This window comes from Paroedura picta, chromosome 13 (assembly GCF_049243985.1).
Source record: "Paroedura picta isolate Pp20150507F chromosome 13, Ppicta_v3.0, whole genome shotgun sequence".
Lineage (NCBI taxonomy): Eukaryota > Metazoa > Chordata > Lepidosauria > Squamata > Gekkonidae > Paroedura > Paroedura picta.
The window spans coordinates 6,732,740-6,747,897 of NC_135381.1; the positions used below are offsets into that span (position 1 = coordinate 6,732,740).

General features: G+C 46.2%; 1 long non-coding RNA gene across 1 annotated transcript in view; it reads right to left on the reverse strand.

The window, feature by feature from the left end:
• Positions 1-4,595: 4,595 nt before the first annotated feature.
• Positions 4,596-15,158, reverse strand: part of LOC143822795 (uncharacterized) — an 86,841-nt gene continuing 76,278 nt past the window's right edge. Inside the window, exon 3 of the long non-coding RNA XR_013226260.1 lies at positions 4,596-5,147. This is a non-coding gene — a long non-coding RNA (uncharacterized LOC143822795). The remainder of the gene's footprint in view (positions 5,148-15,158) is intronic.

Sequence of the window (15,158 nt, forward strand, 5' to 3'; positions counted from 1 at the left end):
TTTAGCGCCTGTGATTTTTACAAGCCTTCGTTTGCATGGAGATTTACATTGGCACAGAGTTACCAATGTCCAGTTGGGGCCTGGAGATCTCCAGGAATCACAACTGATCTCCAGATGACAGTACCCCTGGAGAAAAAATGGCCGCTTTGGAAGGCGGAGTTTGTGGTATTAAACCCCACTGAGGTCCCACTAGTTTCAAGCCCCTCCCTCCCCCAAATTCACTCCCCAATCTCCAGGAATTTTGGAATGCAGATTGGAAAAACTCGCCATGAAGAAGAAGAAGAAGAAGAAGAAGAAGAGTTGGTTCTTATATGCCACTTTTCTCTACCCGAAGGAGGCTCAAAGCGGCTTACATTTGCCTTCCCATTCCTCTCCCCACAACAGACACCCTGTGAGGTGGGTGAGGCTGAGAGAGCCCTGATATCACTGCTCGGTCAGAACAGTTTTATCAGTGCAGTGGCGAGCCCAAGGTCACCTGGCTACATGTGGGGGAGTGCAGAATCGAAACCGGCATGCCAGATTGGAAGTCCGCACTCCAAACCACTACACCAAACTGGCTCTCACACCAAACTGGCACAAGAGAGTTCAGTTCAGACGTTGCCCCACCTGGGGACGGTAGGCAGAGCTGCTAGCGTCTATGCAGCTGCCAGGGTTGCCAATTCCAGGTGGATCCCAGAGCCCACCCGGAATTAGGACTGATCTCTAAACTACATAGATCAGTCCCCCCTAATGGCTACTTTGTATGGGGAACTCTGGCATTATAATCCCTTGAGCTCTCTCCCCTCACTAACCCTCACTAACCCTCACTGACCTGTTGGTAATCCTAAATAACATGGAGCAGCAATAATGTGAGGGAGGGAGGACTAAGAGGTCAAATCGATCCTTTCCCCACCTCTCTCATCATTTTTTTGCTGCTTAGCCCTCAGCTGTTAGCGATGTCCTGTTTTCTGACTCTGTACACAGAACGCCTGAGGAATGAACTCTTGGGGAATGAAAGCCAAGACTATTTCATTTCAGTAATTTGGCCAATATACTAGAAGCAAAAGTGAGGTAATCAACCAACTGCCGGATCAGGAAGAGACTGAACGGCCCCTGTTAATTGGGCCACATCCTGTTTTCGGTCTGGACCGTGAACTAACTTAACCTTTGGAGGCTTTGGATCCCATTTTATGTACCAGGTGATGGTTGTCTGATAGACCGGATTTCCAGCAGACGAGAGCCATTCGGCAAGACCCAAAAGCACAGTCATGGGAACATTCAAGGTCAAAATGGACCAGGGAAGGGCAAGAGGGAGAGAAGCTGCAGAGGGGGGAACAAGGAGACCGTGGAGGGATTTCGGCATGAGATTTTCCATTTAAAAATCTATATACAGTAGCAAATATGGACCATACTGGATTGGCATTATATTCCATCAGTTTCCCCAGTGATGGTTGCCAACCACAAGGTGATGGCTGGAGATCTCTTGGCAGCAGAAGTCAGTTCACCTTGAGAAAATGGCTGCTCTGAAGATGGAGTCTATGTGGATGCCCATAGACTACAGTTCCCATGAACCTCTGCCAGCACATGTATTCTTCCATGGACATCTGGAAAGCCATAGTTTGTCCACATTATACCCCTTGGAGTCTAGGGCCTTATACCCCCACCATTATACCTCCTTGAAGTCCCTCCCTGACCCCAAATCTCCAGGTGATTCTCATCCTAGAGTTGGCCAGCCTACAAATTAACGGCCTCCAGAACATCTTATTGTCTATTGATGCCTTGCTCAGGGATTGCAAACTGAGGGCTTCCATTATGGAGCCAATCCATCTAAATTACCTGATCTTATTTGCAAAACAGCACTGGTGTTTCAGAGAACCATCTGTTTTTTAGTTCTGGGAGAAACAAAACTGAGGTGAGAAAAATCTGTAAAAAAAAAAAACCTGTAAAACCTGCAAAAAAATACAGCCCCTTTGTTTTTGTCTTAAGCAAAGGAATTTGTTCCTCTGGTGTTCATGAACCCACAGAATATTACAATATTAAACCCAGTGAATATTAGAGGAGTCATTCAGTAAAGCCAGGAGCAATGATGAGTGGATCCTGAGTGAACCAGCACATTTCTTAGTGGGAAGCAGGATTTATAGAGCTCAGGAGTCTCACTTCAGGTATTAAACTCAAAAATAGGGAAGAACCAACAGCTGCCCAGTTCTAATAAGGAAACATATCAGGGAGCCTTGCCCATTCAGCCAGCGTAGTGTAATGGCTAAGAGCGGCAGCTTCTAATCTGGTGAGCTGGATTTGATTGCCCGTTCTTCTCCATGCAGCCAGCAGGGTGACCTTGAGCTCAGTCACAGTCCTGATAGTGCTGTTCTCACAGAGCAGTCCTGTCAGAGTTGTCTCAGCCTCACCTTCCTCACAGGGTGTCAGCTGCTTTGAGACTCCTTCAGGCAGTGAAAAGCAAGGTATAAAAAACAACTTTTCTATCCTAAATGTGTAGCTGTATGCGGCGGCAGCTTGACAGTGAAGTGGGAACGCTCTGTCCATGGTCAGAAGTATTTTTCTTTATTATTGTTTCTCACATTCCATCTCTCAGCTGTGGAACAGAAAGCGGATTCCACAGCTGAGGCCTAACATTATTTAAGAAGCCAAAGGTAACAAAGCAATTTCAACGGGCAATGACTTTTGGCAGACCTGAGTGGCACTGGGTGTTGTTGTTTTTTTTTTTAATGCTCAGTGCCATTGGATTTCGACAATGTGAGAATATGAGAATGAAACAGATTTCTCCATCTGTCCTTTTCTAATATATATATATATATATATATAAGCCTGGTAGAAAACTTCCATCTGAATTTGTTTTGCATTGTAGTGACATTTCTCTCTGCAGTTCGCCTGGCACACATCCAAGAAAAGTTGATGGATTTATTTTTAGCTTCCCTTTAATCTTCGCTGAGCATGATGGCAGATTGCATCCCATCTTGGTTTTTCCTAAACCTGGTGGTAAGTTATGCTACTGGGGATATATATATATATATACACGATGCCTTTAGATTGATTGCCACACTGGAATAATATGGAGATGTTCTTAACAGCTAACCCACTCCAGCTATAGGAAATCTGATCATATGCATTTCATTCACAATGTCGCATGTAAGCGGGAGATGCATTTGTCACCGGGTAATACATTCAGAATTAACAAGAAGAACTTGTCAAGTTTTGGCTGCAACCACTAAAGCAAAAAGCCTGCAGCAAAATAAACTGTCAGATCTGACTCCGTTAAGAAGGATTAAACCTATTCTGGAAGGTGGAACAGTACAAAATAGCTTTTAAGCTTTCTCCTTAACACTGGAAAGGTTTTGAAACGAAAATTCAGACAATGGTGAATATCACAAAACCTCCCCACCACCACCTCCCTGCCCAAGTCAACTGTCCAATCTGGGCAAGTGGGACTGGCGGCACATTGGACTGTGCCAAAAGAAACCGCACAACACACACTACAAGAATGCAAAACATTCAGCAATCACAGGTCAGAGGTTTGGCAGTCAGTCAAGATAAGAAATTATGTGCGTGTAAAAACCGTGTATTCCCCAATCTTCCAGCAATCACAGAATATCAGATGATTGACAAATCACAGAATATCATGTGAAATTTAATCAAATATAAATCCACGATAAAAATAAATTAATAAAAACATATTAATTACTTCAAAAGAATTTTCGGTTAAACATCCGGAAGAAGTTCCTGACAGTTAGAGCAGTTCCTCAGTGGAACAGGCTTCCTCGGGAAGTGGTGGGATCTCCTTTTTTGGAAGTTTTTAAGCAGAGGCTAGAGAGTCACCTGACAGAAACACTAATTTTATGAACTTAGGCAGCTTGTGGGTGGGTGGGCAGGAAGGTATGTGCCCGTGTTTGTCTCTTGTGGTCCTTCCTGGCCTACACAGAGAATTGCTGATTGCCACTGGGGGGTGGTAGGTGAATCCCCTCCAGGCCAGGCTGGATTCTGGAGATTTCTGATGGTGGGGGGATCACTTGGGCATGAAATTGGGGTCAGTGTGGATGGGCAAGTAGTTATGAGTTCCTGCATTGTGCAGGGGGTTGGACTAGATTAATCTGGAGGTCCCCTTCCAACTCTGTGATTCTATTATATTAAAGCCAGAAAAGGGCACACACACTCAATAAAACTGCTGGGTGAGTAAACAGGACTTCATTTAATTCTTTTTTACCTCACTTTTCTCCTCAATGTGGACCCAAAGTGGGGTTGGCAGATTTTAATATGCAAAGAGGAGTAATTTTAAAAATCGTTAAACATTTATTGGCTTACATAATCATATGTGCTCATGACCCTATGTGGTCATGTCAGCGTCCCCCACAAAAGGCTAATGGGGGGAGGAGGAGAAGGAGAAGAAGAAAAGAAGAAGAAGAATTGGTTCTTATATGCCCGGTAGGGGCCCCGCATGAGCGTGTCCACAGCTCTGCTTCCCAACCATATTCTGCACAATCGCACCACTTCTGGGGTTTCTCATGCGAGAAACAGCCCTCCAGTATACTCTTTCCTTGTTTGCAAAAGAGACCATTATCCAGCCAAAATTATACATATTGGTTTTAATTTTCATTCTCTTGGTCGAAATCAATGGGACTTAAGCATTTGCAACGGTGGCCACATTGTGCTCGCAGTTCTTCCAACGCTGGGAACACGTTAACAACACATTCTGGACGAACCACTTAAAGCTGGCGAGGGATGAAGATTCATCATGTATTCAACCGCAACAAAAAGGAAAACGAGACAGACGAGAAGAAAGGCGTTCTGTTCTCAGCTTTTGCAATGAGCCGTGTTAGATCAACAATGGCACAAGAACAAAAGGATCCATTTTCTACAAGTTCCCGCTCCAATTAGGCATTTGAAGAAGCAGGGCTTGTGTCGTTTTTATCTTGCCCTTGTAACGTAATAATTGTATTTCGCATCTCGGTGAGAAAAAGAGGGGGAGGAAAGGAAAGGAAACCTGCCAGAGGACATTATCTGGCCCCGGGTCGTACATCAGAGGTGATAACATCATTCTTCATGTCAAGAGGGATGATCAAGGTCTTCCTGTTTTATCCGCAATTAGCCAGGGAAGAAAAGCCACAGCCCCGGCTGCCTTTGGCAGGTAGCCATCCCTTCTATGGGTACTGCTGTCCCTGTCATGGGAGAGAGAAAAGCAAGCATGACTCACCAAGGGGATATGGGACTGAGCTCTGCATGTGTACCCAAAAGGCTCCTGGCTTAGTTTTTCCCAAGGGCACTAAGCCCCTGACCGCGTGGTATGGCTTGCTAATCTCTGATGCTCTCCCTGCAGTATATACAAGTAACCCAAGAGGTATCCATAGTATAATGGGCTCTTCTGCAGCCAATCCAGAAATAAAGCCCCTGGAGCAAAAAGTATCCCATACTTCCTATAAGGATCTTGGAGCAGAACCCGCAGTTCTCCCATTGACATGACATGTGTCTCTTCTTCTGCCTTATGGAAAGGAGGGTCTTGGTGTCCAATGATCAAACCCAAGTTGTTGACTCTAAAGCAGCTTTCGTCCCTGTATTCGGTTTGGTGTAGTGGTTAGGAGTGCGGACTTCTAATCTGGCATGCCAGGTTCGATTCTGCGCTCCCCCACATGCAGCCAGCTGGGTGACCTTGGGCTCGCCACGGCACTGATAAAATTGTTCTGACCGAGCAGGAATATCAGGGCTCTCTCAGCCTCACCCACCCCACAGGGTGTCTGTTGTGGGGAGAGGAATGGGAAGGCGACTGTAAGTCGCTTTGAGCCTCCTTCGGGTAGGGGAAAGCAGCATATAAGAACCAACTCTTATTCTTCTTCTTCTTCTATTCCAGGTTCTCTCAACCAGGGTTTTCATGAATCTCTGGGGTTTCTTGACAGCCCTGAAAAGGTTTCCCAAATGGGTGGGAGTCAATTTTTGAAATATAATTTTTGAATTTGTGAAACATTTATTGCATGCTATGACCATAGTTGGTCATCCGAACCCACCCACCCCTCCCAGAATGGCCAATGAAGGGCCTGGAGGAGGTGGGGAGGGGAGGGGTCCCAGTTGGGTGTGTCTACAGCTCTGCTTCCCAACCATATTCAGCATGATCGTGACACCTCTAGGGTTTCTCAAAGCTTGAAGAATAATTCATGGGTTCCTCAATGATTTAAAAAAAATACACGATATCCGATAGCCACCTGCATCACCCCAGTCTGAGACCACTGTCTTCAATGGAGTAATTCTACATAGAATTATACAGCTAATAAACCATCAAGAAAAATGTATACGGCAGGGATTCCAGAATGCAAACTCTCTAAGGACTCTGACCCAGATGACCTTGGCTGGCCTGATCTTGTCAAATCTCAGAAGTTAAGCAAGGTCAGCCATGGCTAGTAGTCAAATGAGAGACCACCAAGAAAGTCCAGGATCTCAACGCAGACAGAGAATGGCAAACTACCTCTGTTCACCTCTTGCCTTGGAAACCGCCCATGGTCACCATAACCCACCTGTGACTTGGGGCCACTTTCCGCCACAAGGACCCAACAGATCCAGCTCATCCTGCTAATTTGGGAGCAAAATCCTGCAAGCCAGGAGACGTTGAATGGATTCCCTCCAGTAGATTTTTGCCTCTCCCTTTCCCTTGCAGCCACAGCCTTGCTTCAGCTGCCGTGAAACGAATCTCTAATCATGACACATCACCCAAGGCAGCGGCTCAGGGTCACCGGGGAAAATCACAGCTCCCAAGAGAGGGGAAAAATACATTTCACTTGGCTCAGCGGGCATGACTCAGGGAATTTAATGATTAAACTAATCGTTGCCTTTGTGGTGGCAGGCCACACAAAGAAGCCGCCAAATGGTTCTAACATCCCTGACACATCAGAGCCTTTATGTGGGAGGCTGCAAGGTGCTCTCCTTCATCTACCAAAGATTTCTCACTCTTGTGGAGCTTCCAAAAATTGCATTTCTAACATTTCACCTAGGGCAAAGGTGAGTCAACGAGTCACCTTTACCCTTCTCCCATCACACGAGTCAAACGTTTGATCTGGGTTTTTTTCTGCAAAAGCAGATTTGGTCGGGAAAATAATTCTCCCGGGGTAAAAATAAACACACTGCTGGCGTTCCGGAACCCCAAATCTGATAAATGCTGCAGCGTGTGAAAATGACAGTCCCTGCTCTTTTATGGGGAACAGTCTGTGCTGCCAAACCCTCGATCCTTTCCTTGTGTTCTTACGGGGATGAGATCTGCAAGCCCCGAGAAGCAGAAGCAAATTATCCTATAGAGAAACAGCAGGCTATAAAAATCACATTCCAGTCTGAGCTCGCAATACCCAATTGTCTTGTTTCCTAAAGCAGATCCAGATGTTCTTCCACTTGCACAGCAGACTCCCCAGGGTCGTGACAAACACCCAGGGCTTGTATCCTGACCACGGTGGCGATCCCAGAGAGATATTTGCAGCACAGGGGTACTTCTCAGGGGATGGTTCATACCAAATGAGAGATAGCTAACTACTTTTAGCTTGGTGAAGTGGTTAAGAGTGGCGGCTTCTAATCCGGCAAGCCAAATTTGATTTCCTGCCTCTCCTCATGCAGCCAGTGGGATGACCTTGGGCTGGTCACAGTCCTGTTAGAGCTGTCCCCATAGACTAGAGCCATCCTGTTCGAGCTCTCTCAGCCACCCCTCCATTGCAGGGTTTCGTGGGGAGAGGAAGGGAAGGCAATTGTCAGCTGCTTTGAGTCTCTTATGGGTAGTGAAAAGTGGGGTGTAAACCCCAGCTGTTCTTCTTTTGGAGCGAGCTAAAAAGAGTGTCCCCAGAGATGAGTTAAAATTAGTCCAGAGCAACTTTTTGTGACTTGGATTGCCCAGGCTAACCTGATATCATCAGGTATTAGAAGCTAAGCAGGGTTGGCCCTGGTTGGTCCCTGCATGGGACACCACCAATGAAGTCCACTTTTGCTCCACAGAGGCAGACAACCGCAAAACCACCTCTGGACCTCTGTCTCCCATAGAATCATAGAGTTGTAAGGGACCTCATGGGTCATCTAGTCCAACCCCCTGCACTAAGGGGACACTCACATTCCTATCACTCATCCATTGTAACCTGCCACCCCCTTGAGCCTTCACAGAAGCTCCCCATGGGGTTTCCATAATTTGGTTATGGCTTGATGGCACTTTCTACCACCACCAGCCCTGGCAAAACCTGGGGATTTCTCTACTGCAGGATTTCTCAACCAGGGTTTTGTAAAGAACGGCTCATCTGGAGGCTCTCCTGGAATCACCGCCTGGTACAAAATGATTCTGAATTACACTTCTTTGGACCTTCTCTTGAAGTCCCTGAACACAGGAGCATCCCATGACTTCCCTTTCTAACCGCTTCTCAGCTGGCCACCTGGTATTTATTTAAAAGAAGCCTTCCTTGTTTATTTACTTAATCAAGGCAAAGGCAAGATGCAACATGATTGCAATGAACAATTAATTAAATACACTACAACACTCTAATAAAATCCTGCTTGTGTGCTGACGCATGTAGTGCCCAATTTTCTTATGGTCACATAACGCCTTCTTGATTGCAAATCCTCCTTGGACAGCAACCCTACCGCTCTCTGAATTACCAGCTTTCCCAGTTTCCCTTCACGAGCCATTCTGCTGGGGCTGCAGCCAGTGGAGTTTGCGCTGACAATCCGCACAGCATTAGCAAGCATAACTCTCCAGAGTTCAGAGTACAAACCCCAGGCAGCTGCTAAGCTTATTTTAAACAAAAGCTTAATAACTCTATCACCTTTTATTTAAAAACTTCACCTAGCTGCCTCGATTAATAAAGGCATTCTCCCCTCTCCTCCGTTAATGTTATTGATTACTTCTCTGTAATGAGAATGGATAGGATTTCAATTTTGGCATGTTAACCTGATTGCTGGAATAATTCAATGTGGATGAAAACATCACCCAGTGTCAATTATGTTACGGCTTGTTAAGAAATGTTGACTTTGAAAATGCTTCAAGGGAATAGGAAGCTCTAGCAGAGATGGTTTCAAAGGTATACTTGACTTTCTATCATTAGATTTTTTTTTACATTTAAGAATGGTGAAGCTGTTAAAATATTTATACACAAATATTGTGACATTCTTATCATCTGCCTCATGACAATGTCTTTATCACTATCCTCTCCAGTTTCTCTGTAGGAACTAACTCTTCCCCCTGACTTTCAGCTCCGCCCTGAGTCCCTGACTACACCTGTTCAAAGAGACCCTATTCCAAATTTTGGCTGGCTGCATAACCTTTATCCAGAATGTCACCAGTCTCTTAATTCTGCTCCAGCCAAGAAGCCAATTTGAAAGTCAATATTCCAATGGAGTCTTTTCATTCTTTTGAGAGAATTTGGCAAACGATATAGTCATAATTCCTATTTAATAACTGTAGCAAACTTTAGCCAAAAAAAAGGAACAGTGTGTGAAAAGCCCTATTATGTCAAGAGTGAAGAATGAGTCCCCTTTCTATGTTATTAAATTATTACCGGAGTTGGATCCTCTAAAATGTCATTAAACCATTTATTCCTACACCAAAGATCGCTGTATTATTGGGACGTCGTGATGTAGCCAATTCAATTATAAATCTACAATGGGAGAGTGAATAGGCTTGCCTTTTAAAACAACGTGGATTAAAATGCCTATGAAATCTGCAAAAGAAAAATGCACACAGGTCCAAATTCCATGTTCAGCTAATGTTTTCTAGGCATGCCTATAAAGAAATGGAATTAGCCAGAATTTTTTAAAAAATGAATAATTAATGCGTACTATTTCCCTTATGCCTTTGTTCATTTTCCTACTCCTTAAGGTTATGAGCACTTCCCGAAATGAAGAGGCCATGCCTAATACAGGCTTTGTCTCATTTTATTTTTAACGCACCTTGCTTATGATGGCAGATCGGTCATCTGGGGTCAGCGTGGTCGGGCGATGGTTGGGGCACTGTTTTCAAAGAGGGCCCACTACCGACCTCTAGTGGCTAGGGCAAGGAGTTCTAAAACCAGCCTCAGACAGAGGAGGACTTAGTAAAGCATAACATAGAGAGTTTCAGAGGTAAAAGGCCGAGGGGAGTCGCAGGGCATGTCCTCCAAAAGCCCAGCCACCATGCACCGGTAGAGTTCTACTGCTTTCTCTGCTGCAGGAACCACAGGAATGGACAGAACACAGGAGCAGCACGAACTTATATACAGTTATACTTATATACAGGAACTTATATGCCAGCCCACCAAGAGCCCTGATTGGTCCTTAATGGTTCCCATTGGTCCATAAACCTTCAGCCAAGTCAGCCTCTGGTAGGATGAATTATAGTCCTTCATTTGCATGAGTCCCTGTAGCACCATACTGATTATAGACATAAGAATAATGATAACAATCATAAAGAAGTAGTAGTAGTAGTAGTAGTAGTAGTAGTAGTAGTAGTAGTAGTAGTAGTAGTAGTAGTAGTAGTAGTAGTAGTAGTAGTAGTAGTATTGTATGCAGCCCTTATGGTTAGAGTGGATGAGTGATAGGGTTGTGAATGTCCTGCATAGTGCAAGGGGTTATAGAATCATAGAATCATAGAGTTGGAAGGGGTCATACAGGCCATCTAGTCCAACCCCCTGCTCAACGCAGGATCAGCTCAAACTAGATTGGACTAGGGTTGGACTAGATGGCCCATGAGGTCCCTTCCAACTCTATTATTCTATGATTCTGTTTTAAATCCCACAGGGCCCTCATCGCATTAGGTAGAGCATTCCACCATGCCAGGCCCAGGGCCAAAAACGTTCTGATCCTGGTGGAATGTCCTACTTCCAGACAGCACCTGGTGATTTCCCAAAATTACAACCGATCTCCGTATTCCGTAGAAAATGGCTCCTTTGGCGGGTGAACTGTATGGTATTACACCCCACTGACGTCCCTCCCCTCTTCAGGCTCTGATGCCAAATCTCCAGGAATTCCCCAACCTGGAGCTGGCAACTGTAGTCAATTCAGCAGTGAAGTCATTAAGGTCAGCAGAGGTCAGGGGTGTTTCAAATCACTGTCGGAGAGGTTTGTGCCTGCCTCTTTTCCCTGATTCGCCACCAGTACCATACGCAGTGGGTTAACGTTGTTTACCTCCTGCTTAACATTCTCCTCTTCACCCCCCTACCCCCCCCCACAAACACACAATATTCCATCTCCTTTTCTTTTTGAAACCCTCCTAAAAGTCATCTTGTTTTGCTGCTGCCGTTGCACGAGATTTTAAATGTATGACCTGTAAGGAGAGGGAAATTTATTTGGGAAACGGTGCGGCAGATCCGACAAGGAGTTTGTGATATACGGGACTTTGATAAATGAGGCGTGTGTTGTTGTTGGTTTTTTTCCCCCACGGTGAAAAAATATCTTTAGCAATTTATTGCGTGAGCCTGTCGTTCGATCGAGATGGCCCAGAAACTTCACATGTACTTTATTCAAGAGTCCTTCAGAGGTGAGTAAAGGACGGGTTTTGAGATAAAGTCGGAGCGCTACTTATTTCATCAGTTGGCGTCTTTGGGCATTATCGGCTCTCCTTTTCCAAAGGGCAGGGCACAGAACCTTCCGAGTCAAATTGGGGGGGGGAGAAGGTATTTGCCCTGGACAGGTCTTCACCTCCCATTCTTCCCATCCCACTTGCTGTGTAATGAGGAGATGAGCAGCAAGAGGAGAAGAAGGCCAGCTCAGGTATCCTCCATCCTTTACGTTCACATTCATCATACGTACATAAGTGCCGTGAAGCTCCAAATTATCTACGGCAACCACAAAAAGGGGGGCTTCCAAGGCAAGGTTGAAGCTAGGGTTGCAATCTCTGGGTTAGGAAAGGCCTGGAGGCTTTGGGGGAGGAGCTGGGAGTGGGCAATATAAGGCCTCAGAGGACTATAATGTTATGGCATTCACCCTCCAAAGCAGCCATTTTCTCCAGGGGAACTGCTCTCTGTCCACCAGAGACGAGCTATAATTTCAAGGGATTCCCCAGAGCCTCTCAAGGAGATACAAAAGTGGTTGGCCATGGCCTTCCTCTGCAGAACCTTATTTGGTGGCCTCCCATCCAAGTAACGACCCTCCTTAAGCTTCCAAGATCTGGTGAGAATAGGCTGTACCGCATTGCCTTCCCTCCCCACATCCATTATACCAGGCGTAGTCAAACTGCGTCCCTCCAGATGTCCATGGACTACAATTCCCATGAGCCCCTGCCAGCAAGTGCTCTTCCGCCAGGCGTTTGTCTGAGGCCAGGAGGTGGCCCTGGGGATTAAGACTGGCCTGACTCGACAGGCCCCCAGTGACATCACCCCAATTTTCCATCAGCCGTCTTTCGTCCACCCACCGGGCTCGTGCTGGATATAAATTTAAATTGTGTATCGCCATAAATTGCCGAGTTTTAGAATGTTATTTTAATGGGATCTTATTGGGGGGGGGGGTTATTGTACGGATTGCATATTGCAACTGTAAACTGCCCACGAGCCAGCCAGTAATACAAATCCAATTATGAATGAATGAATGAATGAATGAATGAATGAATGAATGAATGAATGAATGAATGAATGAATGAATGAATGAATGACAAAAGAGTACCGCCAACAGCCCAGGCAGGGGTTCTCCATATTGACAGAACTTCTCTCGATATGCACAAATTGTTACTTCCTACATTGAAACAGAAACATCTGAGGAGAAAGGGTGTAGAAAGGCTGAGTGTGCCATTTGCCCTTCAGGGAGCACGAGGGAAGGAAAAAAAAAACAAGACTGGAAAATTGGCTTCTTCAAGACCCTAAGAGTTTAGCATGTTTAAGAAGGAGGGATTGGGCTGAGCGGGGGAAATCTCAAGTTGTTTATCCCCACACCCTCGAACCTGTAAATATTTAAGCTGCCGCTCATACGACGTAATCCTTCCCGCTGCAAATCTAAGGTAAGGCAGAGGAGACGGCTTGGGGAGTTAAATCAAAATGTCTCAGCAGTGCTGCTAAATCATAAGCAATTTCGGCTCCCCCCCCTGTTCCTTGCATGTCGGAGCTTTTTGGATCTGTTCCATAACCATGCAGAGGCTCGCAACAAAATCAGCGGTAATCTTCAACAGAGCACATGGTCACCCAAATCTCCTCCGTGGCCGTGCAGTAGGGTGGCGAATGAAGTATTTTTAAACTGTCTAGACGTCAAATTGAAGAGGAGGAGAGGCTGAGCGAGCATTTGTAGCTCTTTTAAGCACGGATGTCTAGTTGATTTTACGCTTCTCGGTGCCTGGCAGAGGAGAGCGCTGGATGTTACAGGGAAAGGTCTGTCAGATGATTCTTTCTCAAGCTGCGTTGTTCACTAGCAGGCTTTAGCTGGGAAATCGGCACATTTGAGTGCCCGGGACCACTTAAAACCACTCCAGCGTCCTAAGTGCCAATTCCAGAGCATGGGCATGACTGAACTGAAGCCCTCTTCTACATTTCGCATTTGGTGGGGAAGTTCTCAAGAAGATCTCCCTCAGGCCAGGAGCCTCCCCTTGCGTCTACAGGGCAAGATGCAGATTAGCAAAATAAATAAATAAATAAGGATACAAACTTGTTTCCGGCACAATAGGGCTCCTATCTCATTCCTCTTGGAGCTATCTTCTACCCCAACAGAACTGCCGGCATCAGCCTGAATATTATTCATTGGGCAGCTGGCTTGATTGGAAGCCACTTTGAGACACATGAGGCCTGCCAGATGACCTTGGGCCAGTCCCATGATTTCTCTCAGATCTCTCTCTAAGCCCCACCTACCTCACAGGATGTCAATTGTGAGAAGAGGAAGGGAAGGCAATTGGAAGCCACTCTGAGACTCCTCTGGAAAGTACAAAGCAGGGTACAAAAACAGCCAGCTCTTTTTCGTCTCTCCGAACCTCGCCCTGCCCAGGCTCTGCTATCGACTCCAAGAATTTCCCAAGCCAGAACAACACCAATGAGGCAAAAAGGCAGGCCGTGAACTTTGTAAACAGAATAATAAAACCCAGAGCGGTGAATTCCCCAAGCTCCTGGAGTGTGGATTTCTCCTTCCCCGTTTGAAATTTCGCTCACATGCGCCACTGCAAGGACCGGGCTATCTCCTTGCTAAATCTTGTTATACAAGCTCCCCCCCCCTCCATTTTTCCCCCTTGCTGTAATATTATTGTTGCAGATCTATGCGTCGAGCGGCCCCCCCACTCTCCCCGGTGGGCGTGAATGAAGAATGTATTCATTACTATTCAATACAAACGCGAAGCAACGGAGGAAGCAAGAGGGAGACCCCAAGGGTCACAAGGAAATCATTTGCTTGGCTGCTACTCACCCTCCAGCCCTTTATTACATTTGCAGGCATTGTGGGGGGGGGTCTTCTTTTCCCCCTCTCTAAGCGCTAAGTCCCTTTCCTCCCACACAGCTTGGTTTTGGCTTCAGATTGCCTCGGCTATAGGCTGCGGAACTGGTGTGAATGGAACAACTCCTGTAATAGTAGGGGGAGGAAGAAGGTGAACGGAGCCGGTAGGGGGGGGGGGGGAATGCCATAATGTCATTGATTTGAGCTGAGGATTTCAATAAGGAAGGCAGCGAGTGCTCAGAGCGGGAGCTTATCTACAACTCTGGAGTCCACTGAGGTCTTGCGTTGCCATTTCGCTGCAGCTGCAGCTTGCAAAGGGACTGTGATGGCTTTTAGTTGGAAAATACCTGGACACTTTGGGGAAGGAGCTGGGAGTGGGTGAGATTTGGGGAGGGGAGGGTCCTCAGTGGAGTAGAATACTATGGAGTCCACCCTGCAAATGGCAGCCATTTTCTCCAGGGGAACTGATCTCTGTTGCCTGGAGATGAGCTATAATTCCAGAGGAGCACCAGGGCCCATCTGTCAAGGTTACCAGGCCTGGGCTGGCAAGTGGCCGGAGGCTTCCCAGGAATATGGAGAGGCTCCAAAGGGGATAAAGAGGCAGAAATGGGATGACACAACACTGCAGCATCGTTTCTGGCCAAAAATGGGAAGTGACATCACAACATAATTTCCGCTTTGGGGCCATCATGGTGCATGCAGCCAGGGATCCCATTCCTGCCCCCTACTTCCCTTCCACTGCTCACCATTGCTCTGAGTGGCAGCAGGAGAAAAGGGGCCACAACACTTCCCATTCAAAAAAGGAAATGACATGGGGCAGCTGCTCTAGTAATTATTGAAAGCTCTAT